Here is a 12050-nt window from a genome sequence, read left to right as displayed (position 1 = left end):
CACAAATGTCCATCAATAAGGGAATGGATAAACGAATTATATAATATATAGTATATAATTATATGTACAATTGAATACTACTCATCAATAAAAAGGAATGAACTATTGATACTTGCAACAATTTGGATTAATCTCAGAATAATTATTCCCAGTTAAAAATGTGATAGTGTTTTCCCAGAGACAATAGTATTACTATACGATTCTGTTAACATAAAGTTCCAGAAAATGCAAATGAATCTACAGAAAGCAGATTATTTTTGCCTGGGGACATGGGTGAAGAGACTTCAAACGGATACTGAGAAACTTTTGAGGGTGATATATATGTTCATTAACTTCGTTGTGGGATTGGTTTCATGGGTATATACGCAGGTCAAAACTATTCGAATTGTACATTTGTATGTGTCAAAGTTATTGTATGTCAACTATATCTCAATAAACCTTTTTACAAATGTACCTTCCTTAGTTTAGTAATTTATGAATAAACATCTCTTCCAGGTCTTTGCCTCGACTTCTAGACAAAGACCTGGGAGAGATCAGAGGTTCGTATGTTCGAACTTGATCCTAAGTTGGATTTTTATAAGGACTGTTTTAGAGGTGTTTATAAAGATTGTTTTAGCCCCTCCTCCTCTCCATCCTTCACTTTTGATCTTCTCCTCCTTTTCATCTTCCTCCTTCTCTTCTCCTATTTCTCCTTCTCTTTCTACTCTTCTTTTCTCCTCCCTCACCTCCTTTATCTTCTGCTGTTCCTCCCTGCTTCTCCCTCTTCTTAATCTGAAACACTTCCAACTTAATCTCTCATATATCCCATTCATGTCCTGTCCTTTCATTTGCTTTTTTACTCAGCATGATAAACACTGTCTATGGACGTGCTTGTGGCTCTCTTATTTCCGTATCCCTATGAGCTGAGTTGCATCTGGTGTCATGGCACATCAGATCTGAGTCACAATACTAAAAACACTCCCTACTGAATTTCAGTTTAAACATCACATCTTCAAGATCTTTTCTCACCTTATACTTGATGTGCTTTCCTAACTCTCTGTTTCCACTGATTTTTATACTCCACCTAACAAAATACTCTTTATTCTTCCTTGTAAGGAATTGTTGAATATCAGTCTCCCCTTTTGATCTGCAAGATCTTTGAGGGCAGAGATCATGTTACTCTATTCTTTTCCATCTGTAAAATACATGATAATATCTTATTTTAATGAGCTGAAAAGACATGTATTAGATTAGAACAGTCGTACCCAGACATTGTCTAGGGTAAATTATGAGCAGAAATCTAGAGAGGAATCTTCTTAGATCAAATATTCACCTACTATATGGTACTCCATTGGGTAAAAAAGAAATAGTTATGGGGCAGACCAGGCGGTCGCTTCGAGAGTGCTAGTTTGCTCCCTGAAGGGAGTGAGGGCAGTTGGGTGTCTGTGGCCACTTTTGCCTTCCCCGGTTAACTTAAAAATACCTTTTGGATATAAATTACTAGATGCTGTTTGTTTGGTACCTAACAAGAGCTTAACATATGGAATAATTCTTACACATGGAGCATCAGGTGAGATATAAATCTTCCTCATTGGATGTCACTGCCATCCCATCTTGCATCTCATGGGGTTTTTTTTTTTTTTTTTTTGTGCCTGAGATTTACCTGTAAAGGCTTTAATATAATACATAGAATTAAGGCATGTGAATCAGTTTTGAATTACCTGAAGACCCGAGGAGAACATAAACTTGCAGGTGTTTTCCTTAGAGAACTTGTCAGAGAAAGTGGCACAGAAAATGCAAGCTCCCAGTAAAATCCACTGGATTGAAAAGGCAAATCAACCCATGGCAGTGAAAGGATGGTCAACAAATGTTTTTTTCAAAGAAATAAATACACAGATTTTGTTTTGGAGCCAAGAAATCACTGAAATGGACAAGAAATAATTGTCATTAATTAAAAACCATGTTATTTTGAATACAAATACAGTTAACTTGATAAAGAATAGTATACCTCTCAGCGTTATGACATATATTTCAGACCAATTTAACGTTCTTTAATGTTCCCCTATTTTTAAAACACATTTGTGAAATGTGTGAAATTAATGTCCTTCACAAAATGTCTTTTGAAAGCACTGTTATTGTTGTACAAAGGTGATGTAAACATACTGAAGGTAGTCTAAATATAATTTATTTTCCTAAGTATGGTTAAGTTTTGAAAAAAATTTAGACATTTGAATTTTGGAAAAAAAAAAGGAAATAGTTATTCATTCAATTGTTCATCAAATATTTGTTATGGAGTACTCAATTTTGCCCTGAGATACCAAGAATAGACATTTCACCTACCCTTAGATTATTTATAGCATAGTTGAAGGGCTAACATTTACACATTAAAAGATAATTAATAATGCAAAAGAGCTTGCAAAAAGCACTAATGAATGCAGTGGGTGGACCCTTCGGATGTTCAGAGCACCTAGAGATCACTTAGGGTCAAAAGTGGGCAGGGATCACTGGCAGAACCACAGGAGGTTGGTTTGAAGGAAATGAAATAATTCATACACTTTGGAAAATTTGTATCAGGAACTTTAAGGTTTGGTTGCTACTTCTGCAGACTCAAATGCAGAGGCTTAAGCACAAGAGAGTTCGTATTTGCAGGTGAAAGCAGTTTGGAAGCTGTGACAGAATCTGGTTGGAATTAAGGCTTTAATTCATATTCCATGAACTCATCAGAGATTATGATTTCTTCTTTTTCTGCTCTGCACACATGATTTCTATTTTCCAGTTTATCTCGTGGCATGATGTGGTTGCTGGAGCTCTAGCCATTCATTGCATTACATTCTTAAAAGCACTAGAGTAATACACCGAGTGAGAACACTAAGTTTCTGCTATTTTGCTTCCTGTTCTGTCTCTAGCATGTAGAACAATGCCTAGGGTAGAATGAAGGGAGAAAGGAAGGAAGAAGGAAATGCAGGAAAGCAAATGGCATATATTTCTCAACTGAGTATAATTCCTTAATGTATTAACAGCTCTTCTTTAAGCACTGTCCTGGGCATCCCACACTACACTTCTGCTAATGTGTCAATGGACAGAATGTAGTCACATGACCACGTCTAGCTACAAAGAGGACTGGAAGATGTAGTAATTACACCAGATGACAATATGCTCAGACAAAATGTACCAAATTGGAAGGGGGAAATGGATATTAGGATGCCATCAGTGCTGACATATATAGGTAGAAATAAGAAATTACATATAAAAGACAGGTTTATTTTATATTTTGGAGGGCTTTGAATGCCAATCAAAGGAGTTGGAGCTTTTTTACGTAGGTTCCAAAGAAACCAGTTTATTTTTTGTTGGGGGAGGAGTTAAATGAGGAGAATGATGTTTTAAGAATATTGATCTGGCTTTAGTATTAGTATATAATCTGTAAGAAAAGATTAAGTATCAGGGTGCTAAGTTGGGAAACCAGTGACAATCTAAATATGAAACAGCATGATCAAGCTCAGGAAGGAGGAGATGATAATGGAATGTGGGTTACATTTTTATTATAAAAAGCACCAGCTAACTTTATGACTTGGTTATAGAAAGGAGATAGCATAAATATATAATTTTAATTGTTCATTGTAAATAAACTGGTCAGTATGCTTAGTAAAGGTATCTTCAAAAGAAAACAACCAAAATTAGCTTTAATTAACCAATAATTTGACAAAAATAACTATATATTCTGTTAAGTTGTATATGTGCTCTTGAAAAGATTTCTGTTTCTGCTTTTATTTTCACTGGAGTGTAGGAACAACCTGAATTTCACTCACACCATCCCAGTAATTTTGTAGTTTCAAAGAGTAATACATAGATGAAAAAATTATTTTTGCATGTTAAAATGAGGAGATTTTTACTTAATTGGTAAATAATGCAATAGTTATGGGACCAAGATAGCAGAATTAGTCAATGACATGTCAACCACATGGAAAAAATTTGAACAAAATAATTACTTGAATCCTGAAGCTTTTATCTTAAACATTCTTGTATAGAATGCTCATACACAGTAATAATTGTATTTTGACAAAGACCTTTAAAGTTTCTTTTATTATTGCTTTTCTCTTATTATGTAAGTATTATACAATATTTTGTGTGTGTGTGTTAGTGTCCTTTCATTAAACAATATACTGAGTAAATTATTTTGATTAATTCAGTGTAATGACCACTACAGCATTTTGTAGTTTATTTTGTTTGATTAGAACATGGAATAAAGAGAAGTAGACAATATCCTTTATGCTTTTAGTAGAGCTTCACTGCATTAAATAGTATATTGAAAGGCAAAACTAGACTGTGTGCTCAAATTCAATGTCAAATTCTTGGAAAACGCATGTCACTCTGTTCTTTTCTGTCTGGTAATTGACCCAGCAGTAGCAAGATAAAAGGGCTTGGGATATGAGTACTTTAGACCACATCTGTGAAACTCATGTGTACACTCTGCATGCCTCTTAAGCTTTTCTGAAAGTAGAAAATGAAATAAACAGAGATAATTATTGCTGCTGAAAAATTCAGTGCTCTGCAAGACAGATTTTATTTTGACTAGTGCATATTACAGTACACTTGTAGAACAAAAGAGAGGCTTATTTTTTTAGATGTTGTTTCCACATTCTATGTGCCTTGAATATTTTCTGACTTAGGTGTAGTCAAATGCAATAGGGTGTTTCTCCTCCCTCCTCTCACTTTCTCTCTCTAAAAGGTTTAACACTGAAGGAAAGCATCAGGGCCATTTTTATTTACTTATCAAGTATTTCACCATTGATTCCAGTTATTTAACCTTTTCTGAAGAAACGTAGTGGCATACCTGAAAAGAAAAGAATATCAAAGTAGTGCAGAATCCTTTTTTATACCCAGTGTTGATGAGATTGCAGGTAAACCGACACTCTTACAAAGTCATGTAAATTGTTCCAACCTTTTTAGGTACTAATTTAGCAAAATCAATCAAATTTCAACATGCACGGAAAATTTGGCCCAGAAACTCTACCGCTGGGAATTTGTCTATTGGAAGAATTTTCAAAAGTATTCAAAGATACAAGGATGTTTACTGTAGTATTGTTGGTCTTAGCAAGACAATGAAAAGAACCTAAATGTTTGTTTGTAGGGGACTGGTTAAGTAAACTAATTTTTGTAGAAGCCGATTAATGAAATACACTCATATATATGTGCTTGGATGTTCATAGAAATTTTCTTAAAGGATACATATGGAAGAGTTAATCGATATTCTTAGAGAGAAAGGGATTCTGGGTGGGCCAGCTGGCAATGTTTATGGGCAGGTGAGGCCTATGGCTGGGGTTTGTGGGATTTGCAGTTAGAACCTACAGAATCCTTGGTTAGATGGGGCCTTCTGCCAGTGCTTTAGTGTTGAGCATGACTAGCAGGTAGTGCTTCACAGTTGAGTGAGGCTGGTTGGCTGAGCTCTGTGGTCAGGTAAGGCTGCTGTCTGGGCCCCATAGTTGGGTGGATCCAGCTGTATGGGCTGTGCAGTTTGGCAAGGCTTTCAGTTATGGTCACGGTCATGCAAGACTGCTGGCAGGGGCCATGGGGCTACCACTGAGACCTGCATGCACTGGCCACTGAGAGCTCCTGCCCATTTGCTTTGTTCCTAACTGTGCCCAGGTGGTCTAGCCATGCCAGTTCCCCAAGTGTTTTATGTGAAGCAAGACAGATGTGGGCCACTTGGGCAACGTCCCAAAATTGGAAAAGTTGTACATCTACCTTGATCTCCTTCTCCCACTGGAGAAATCATGAGTCAAGGGCATCCTTCTTGGTTCTGTGTTGTGCTGGCTTGAAGGAGGGGTGTTTCAGACAAAGAAGGGTGATTTTTTTTACTCTTTTTAATGCATTTCTTTGTCAGTTTTATGCTCTACCATGGTGCTGTACCCTACCTCCTGATTCCGGAATTTGTATAAAGGCATTTTTGTCTATGGATAGCTGCTAAATTAGTGCTTCTGTGGGGGGACTAAGGCAGGATACCATCTATTTATCCATCTTGTGACATCCTTGATCTGCTAGTTTTGCTTTTCTCTTTTTACTTTATCCCAAACTCTGATAAGAACCTATTCTTGGCTTTGTATCTCATTTCCATTTCCGAATTTTTCATTAAGATTTGACATATCTTTGGTCTTGATCCTTAAATTTTTACAAGTTATGGCTAATATTCTCCAGGTGAATTCAACTAAACAGCTGCCTCAATGAAGCTGACCCCAGCATCCTTGGAATCCTACATCTCCTGGCCTGTGGAATGACGCCCTATAGGAATAAAGTAAGTAGTTTCTCTGTTTCGTGAAAATGCTCAGGGAAAAAGTATGGGAAATCAATAGTGTAAATGTAATGTAAATCTAGTCTAAAAAATCCCACATAAAAATATATATGTTTAAGTATAGCTCTCATATTGAATTCTCTAATGGGAAATAAAAGTCTTCAGTTATTTGAAAATTTTTCTGTTCAATAATAGAACCAAGCACTAGTAGCCCAGTTCTGGTCCTACCTCCATGGTATAAATACAACATATTAGATGTATGACTGATTCCAATCTACTTTGAACAGAATAAGTTTTTTTCTTAGACTCTGTATTCACTAGGCACTGTGATGTCACTTTCCTATTATCAATCATGTTATCCAGAAATATGAAAACAGGACATCTCAAAGATGTAAATATAACATTTACACCAAACCATCTTTCTTAAATATATACCCTAATAGGCTTTTTAATTTTCCATATTCCCTCTTTAAGGAACATTCACTAGTAAATTATGTATTACCATTTTCTGCTGGAGAGTTTTATGCATGTTTAGATTAGTCACTTAGTCACAGCTGTTGCAAAATTCTGGTGAGGAAAAGCTACTTATGTCTTTATTATTGTCTGGTGATAATATCATCTTTAGAAGTGTATCATCTTTTTAGCATTCTGGGAGGCTAAGGTGGGAGAACTGCTTGAGCCCAGGAGTTCAAGAGAAGTGTATCATCTGCTGAAGGGATTTTTGGAGCCCTTGCAAAGCACATATTGGTTGGTGATTTGATCCAGTCCCCAAGACAGACTACTATATAAGTATGTTGCAGGTTTGCTGCACCAGAGATTTCATAAGATTCTTTCCAAAAGTCATGATAAAGTGTTATTTCCTATTGTCACTAGGGGACAATGGAAAAGACACAAACTACGAATCCAAAGAGATGAGTTTAAGATTTAGCTGTCTATACCTGCAGTGTTTTCTTGGACAAGTTATTTCACCTCTTTGGGCTTTGGCTTATGTAATTTATCTGAAGGGATTGGAAGTGTCATTTGCAGTTCTGAAATTAAAATACATATAAGATAGTTCATTTATCAATTTATCTTTTTTATTATTTTAACTTTTTACTTATCAGTTTAGTAAAAATGAAGGAACATTTTGATTAATTCCCATCACACTTCTATCCACCACACTCTCTGTTCAAGATTTTTTTAACCACTTAGTTAAACTTTTTATTTATTTCTCAGAAATTTTGTTCAACACATTCTGGGATTAAGATCTTCTGCTGTACAATACTTGGTATGATTTGGAATGTGTGATGGTTAATCTTATATGTCACCTAGATTGGGCTAAGGAATATCTAGACTGGTAATACATTATTTTGGGGTATATCTGTGAGAGTGTTTCCAAAAGGGATTAGCATTTGAATCAGTAGACTGAGTAAAAAAGATTTCCCTCACCAATGTGGAGAGCGTCTTCCAATCCACTGGGGATTCATATAGAAAAAAATAGTGGAGCATAGGTGAATTCACTCTCTCTACTTGAGCTAGGACATCCACCTTCTCCTGGCCTTGGACATTGGTGCTTCCTGGTTCTAGGGCCTTAGGACTCCAACCAGGACTTATATCATTGGTATTGGCTCCCCTGGTTCTCAGGCCTTCTGACTCAGATTGAATTATACCATCTGTTTCCCTGATTTTCCAGTTTGCGGAGAGCAGATCATAGAACTTCTTGGTCTCCATCATTGTGTGAGCCAATTCTCATAATAAGTCTCCATAAAAAACTCTTCCTCTCTCTCTCTCTGTACATACATGTATGTTCTGTTTCTCTGGAGAACCCTGAATAATACGGAGTAATAGAGATAGGTCAGTTGGCCATTTTAAACCTCTCATGGCATGATCTTCTCTTTTAATCTAAGGCCACAGCGAGTTTGGAGAGTGAAAGTCTGGAGATCTAATAGTTCTTTCTTCAGATTATTTTAGCTATAATAAACAGAGTTAAATGATGGGTAGTTTGGAGTCTATGGGCACATATTCCGGTTACTACATCACTTGCTCTTGGTCTTTAAGAGAGGGATAGCCATAGTAAACAGTACCTGAGGCTACAGTGGCCCAAAGATTACCCTGGAAACTTACAAAATAGAAGGCAAATATTGACTTGACTCAGCATCTTTGGCAAGTCTCTATCACAGATTGCCCCAAGGAGCTGATCAAAATGTACACAAGTCTCATTCTATTCATGAGCATGTGCATGAGCACAGATACCTTCACTGAAATATTTGGCAGTATCTGGTCACACAGCATAAAATATGCAATGATAATTTCTTGACGATGTGTTGCTATGGCTTTGCATTTTTTGAGGCTTTCCTCAATTTTACTCAACACTCCCTTTACTCAGAAAGAAATGGATATACAATCCTGGTATTATTATTTATAACAAGAGAATAGAAACTCCCTACAGAATATGCCTGGCTATAAATAATAGCTTTTCCTTTGATGTAATTCATTACTGTTAGCTTAGGACTGCATTTATATTTTTACTTTTAATATCAATTTTAAATTCTCCATCCAGTAAAATGTAAGCAGCTCTTGTGTTCTCCCATCTCCCAATAGAGAAGAGAGGAGAGTTTTATATCATGATATAGTAAAAATGGGCTCCAAAGATGTAGAGCTTTACAGTGAGGAAGGAAAAGGGCTTTCATGCTTCCTGCACTATACTGACTCTGAGAAGGGAAGTCAAAATTCCAGGCTGTTGGAGGAGAAAGTTTATCTGCAGGAGGAAGTCACTACCTGGTTATCCTGAGAGTATCTTCACACTTGGTGCTCTCCCTCCAGTGGAGCCTCTGATCCCTTTCTCCTTCTGTAAGGAGCTCTTAGGTCTTACTTTACAAGGAGAAGTCAACTATCCGTATACTGTAGAAACTTCTGAAACTGATGCCAGGAAAGACAAAAGGAGACTTGAAAAGTCTTTGGAGAAGATCAAAGTGCTGTGGACCCTTTGACTGTGAGGAAGAAGCAAAGGCTACTGTCTCCATGGGGCCTGCACAAATTTTGCTGTGACTTTCCTGCAACAGACCTGCAGGCTCCTGAAGGTGGTCAAACTCCAGCTACAATGAAAAGCTGACCTGAAGGGTTCCTCTCAGATGGTGACTAAGATGCACTTACTTCTGGGAAGCTTTCCTTATCCCTAGGATGGGTGGCTCTCACCTCCTAAGGCCACTAGTTACACTTTGTTAGGCATGTACACACCTGGGGCATGACACATCATGTCACTAGGGATTCCAGGGAGGTGGCCTGAGTCCCATCCATCCAGAAACCTTTGAAAGTCTAGGTGTAGCAACTCTCCACCTATTCTGTAGGTGTGGAGGAACCAGCGGTGTTCATTTTCTTTTAGAAAGCCGACCAACCAGGCAAGGTTAGAACAACTACAGAACAAAGAGAATTTTCACGAGAATTAAACGTATGACCACATTTCCCATTAGCACTGATGCAGCACTGTCCACAGGCAGCACAGTGTTCCCACACAGGACTAACTAACTCACTGTTTTGTAGCAGGTTCTCTTTTCTTGGAATAGTAGCTTGTGGAAACAATATATGTATAGATGGTTTCTTGACTCATCATACAAGTAATGATTCTTTTGCTATACTGCTCTAGGAAGAAAAAAAGAAATGTCATGAAAAGAGGCAACCCTGATGATGTCACCATGTTAGGTCACCATGTGACAGACAGATGCATAGGCAGTGGAGTAGGATGGGTATAGACTGTGTGTAACTTGTTAGTTGCTTCAAACAATGAAAGTATTTTGTCTATACTTTGAAAGACAAAATAAAGTTCGTATTTGGGCTAGCAGGAAAATATTTTGGGTAGGACACAGTCTGGGCAGCAATGGCGGCAGGAAATATTTATAATTCCTATTGCCTGTTTGCTGGTCTTATTTTCTTTCTTTCAGTTTTTTTATTCTCTCTTGCCTGCCTGCAATACAGTGTGAACATAAGGTCCCAGCTCTCCTGTCACTTGTAGAGAAAAGGTTTGAATAATTGCTAAGGTGTTAGGGACTCAATATATTTAAATGAGTAGCTCTCTTTCCCTCTCAGGAATAGTTACAACAGAAAATTAATAATCACATTGTCTTACAGCCAGGTAAGGGAGAAAAAAATATCTTATGTAATGGGGCTGCATTTTTTCCTTTTAAGCTTTCCTTTAAGATTTTCGTATAATTATTTGTATACACACACACACACACACACACACACGCACACATTTTATATGATATAGCCCAAAAAACAAAAATCAAGGTATCCTGGCAGGGGGAAAAGTAGATTTCTGAGTGATGTTTTTCCTTTCTCATTCTCATTCTAATCTGCATTACAACAACAGCTCCCTGTTGCTGTTAGTGGCCCTGAGTGTCTTAACCTTTGTTGTAAGGGTTTGTTAACCAGGATGCCCAATACATTCCACATAGCAGAATTGTTGCTTATGCAATAAAAATTTTGACATCTGTACTCTTTTGTAATTTAATTAATTCTCTTATACTTACAAACTCACAAATCTGTGGGGAACATGAGTGGGAATTGGGTGATGGTGGAGGCTGGAGTGTTATTCAACTAATCTAACACAATCCTGGAAAAGCCAAAACAGTCATTCAATAGACTACTGTGGAAAAAAAAAAGTGTGATTTATAGCTATTCTCATCTCATACCATTTCCTGTCAAAGAGAATAATAGCTATTGGGAATAATAAGAATATGAATATTTTGATTCAAAGAATAATGAAAATGGCTGGCAAAACTTTTTCTCATTCTAGTAAATCTGTGGAATGGAATATTTCTGACTGTATCTTTTTTTACACATTAGATCCAGAATAAAAACAAATGTTTACAATGTGCTAAGCACAGGCTAAGTACTATTCTTAGACCTTTATATATACTGATTCATCTAAACCTCATCACACACCAAAGGCAGCATATATGATGATACTTAATTTCAGTATGAGGAAACAGAAACAGGGAGGTTAACTTATGTGGCCAAGGTCACACAACTGGTAGTGGCTGGAACTCAGACCCAGGTTGTGCTTGTAAAAACTGTGCTCAGAACCTGCCATTTGTTCTTATCTATGAAAAAGAAATTATCAATGAATTAATTATAATAGCTGACATTTATTGTGCCAGGTGTTCTCTAAGCACTTTGCCTACAATACCTCATTTAATTTTTGCAACAATCCTCTGTGGTATCATCAGCTTCATTTGAAAGGCAAAGAAATTGAGGGTCAAAGAAAAAAATTACTTGTCCAAGTTACAAAATTGGTAAGAGAGAGACAGGATTCAGGTAATTAGACTCACACCCTTTATCACTTCTCTTCATGCTCAATGGTTTACTCAATCATCAATATCTAGTGAACACTCATGAACTTCAGAGTCAGGCTGGCAGAGACAGTCTCTCCCTTGGGATATGTTATTGCCTAAAGAATGTAGTTTGTCTGATAGCTTGAAGAATGGAGTCCAGGCAGCAGCAGTAAGTAGGACCATTTAAAATCCAAGAAATTTGAATATCAGATGATTGGTTCTTTGCCATGTATCCTGAAGGGCTGCAAATTTAAATCCTTCACTCTTTGCCAAAGCCTTCTTGGACTTATTAGTAATGCTTGAGTGTTTTTCCAAGACATGCTAAGCTTATTTGTATAACTATGCCTGTCTTTATGGATTGACAGGGTTCATATTATTTCCCTCAGTGATTACACTCTTGGGCAAGATGGCATAAGGCTAACTAGGCACAGTAAAATTTTTTTCTGAACTTTGTTCAACGTTGGTATTCTTGATGT

The sequence above is a fragment of the Eulemur rufifrons genome, chromosome 29, assembly GCF_041146395.1.
Source record: "Eulemur rufifrons isolate Redbay chromosome 29, OSU_ERuf_1, whole genome shotgun sequence".
In the NCBI taxonomy this organism is placed as follows: domain Eukaryota; kingdom Metazoa; phylum Chordata; class Mammalia; order Primates; family Lemuridae; genus Eulemur; species Eulemur rufifrons.
This window is presented reverse-complemented; position numbering follows the sequence as displayed.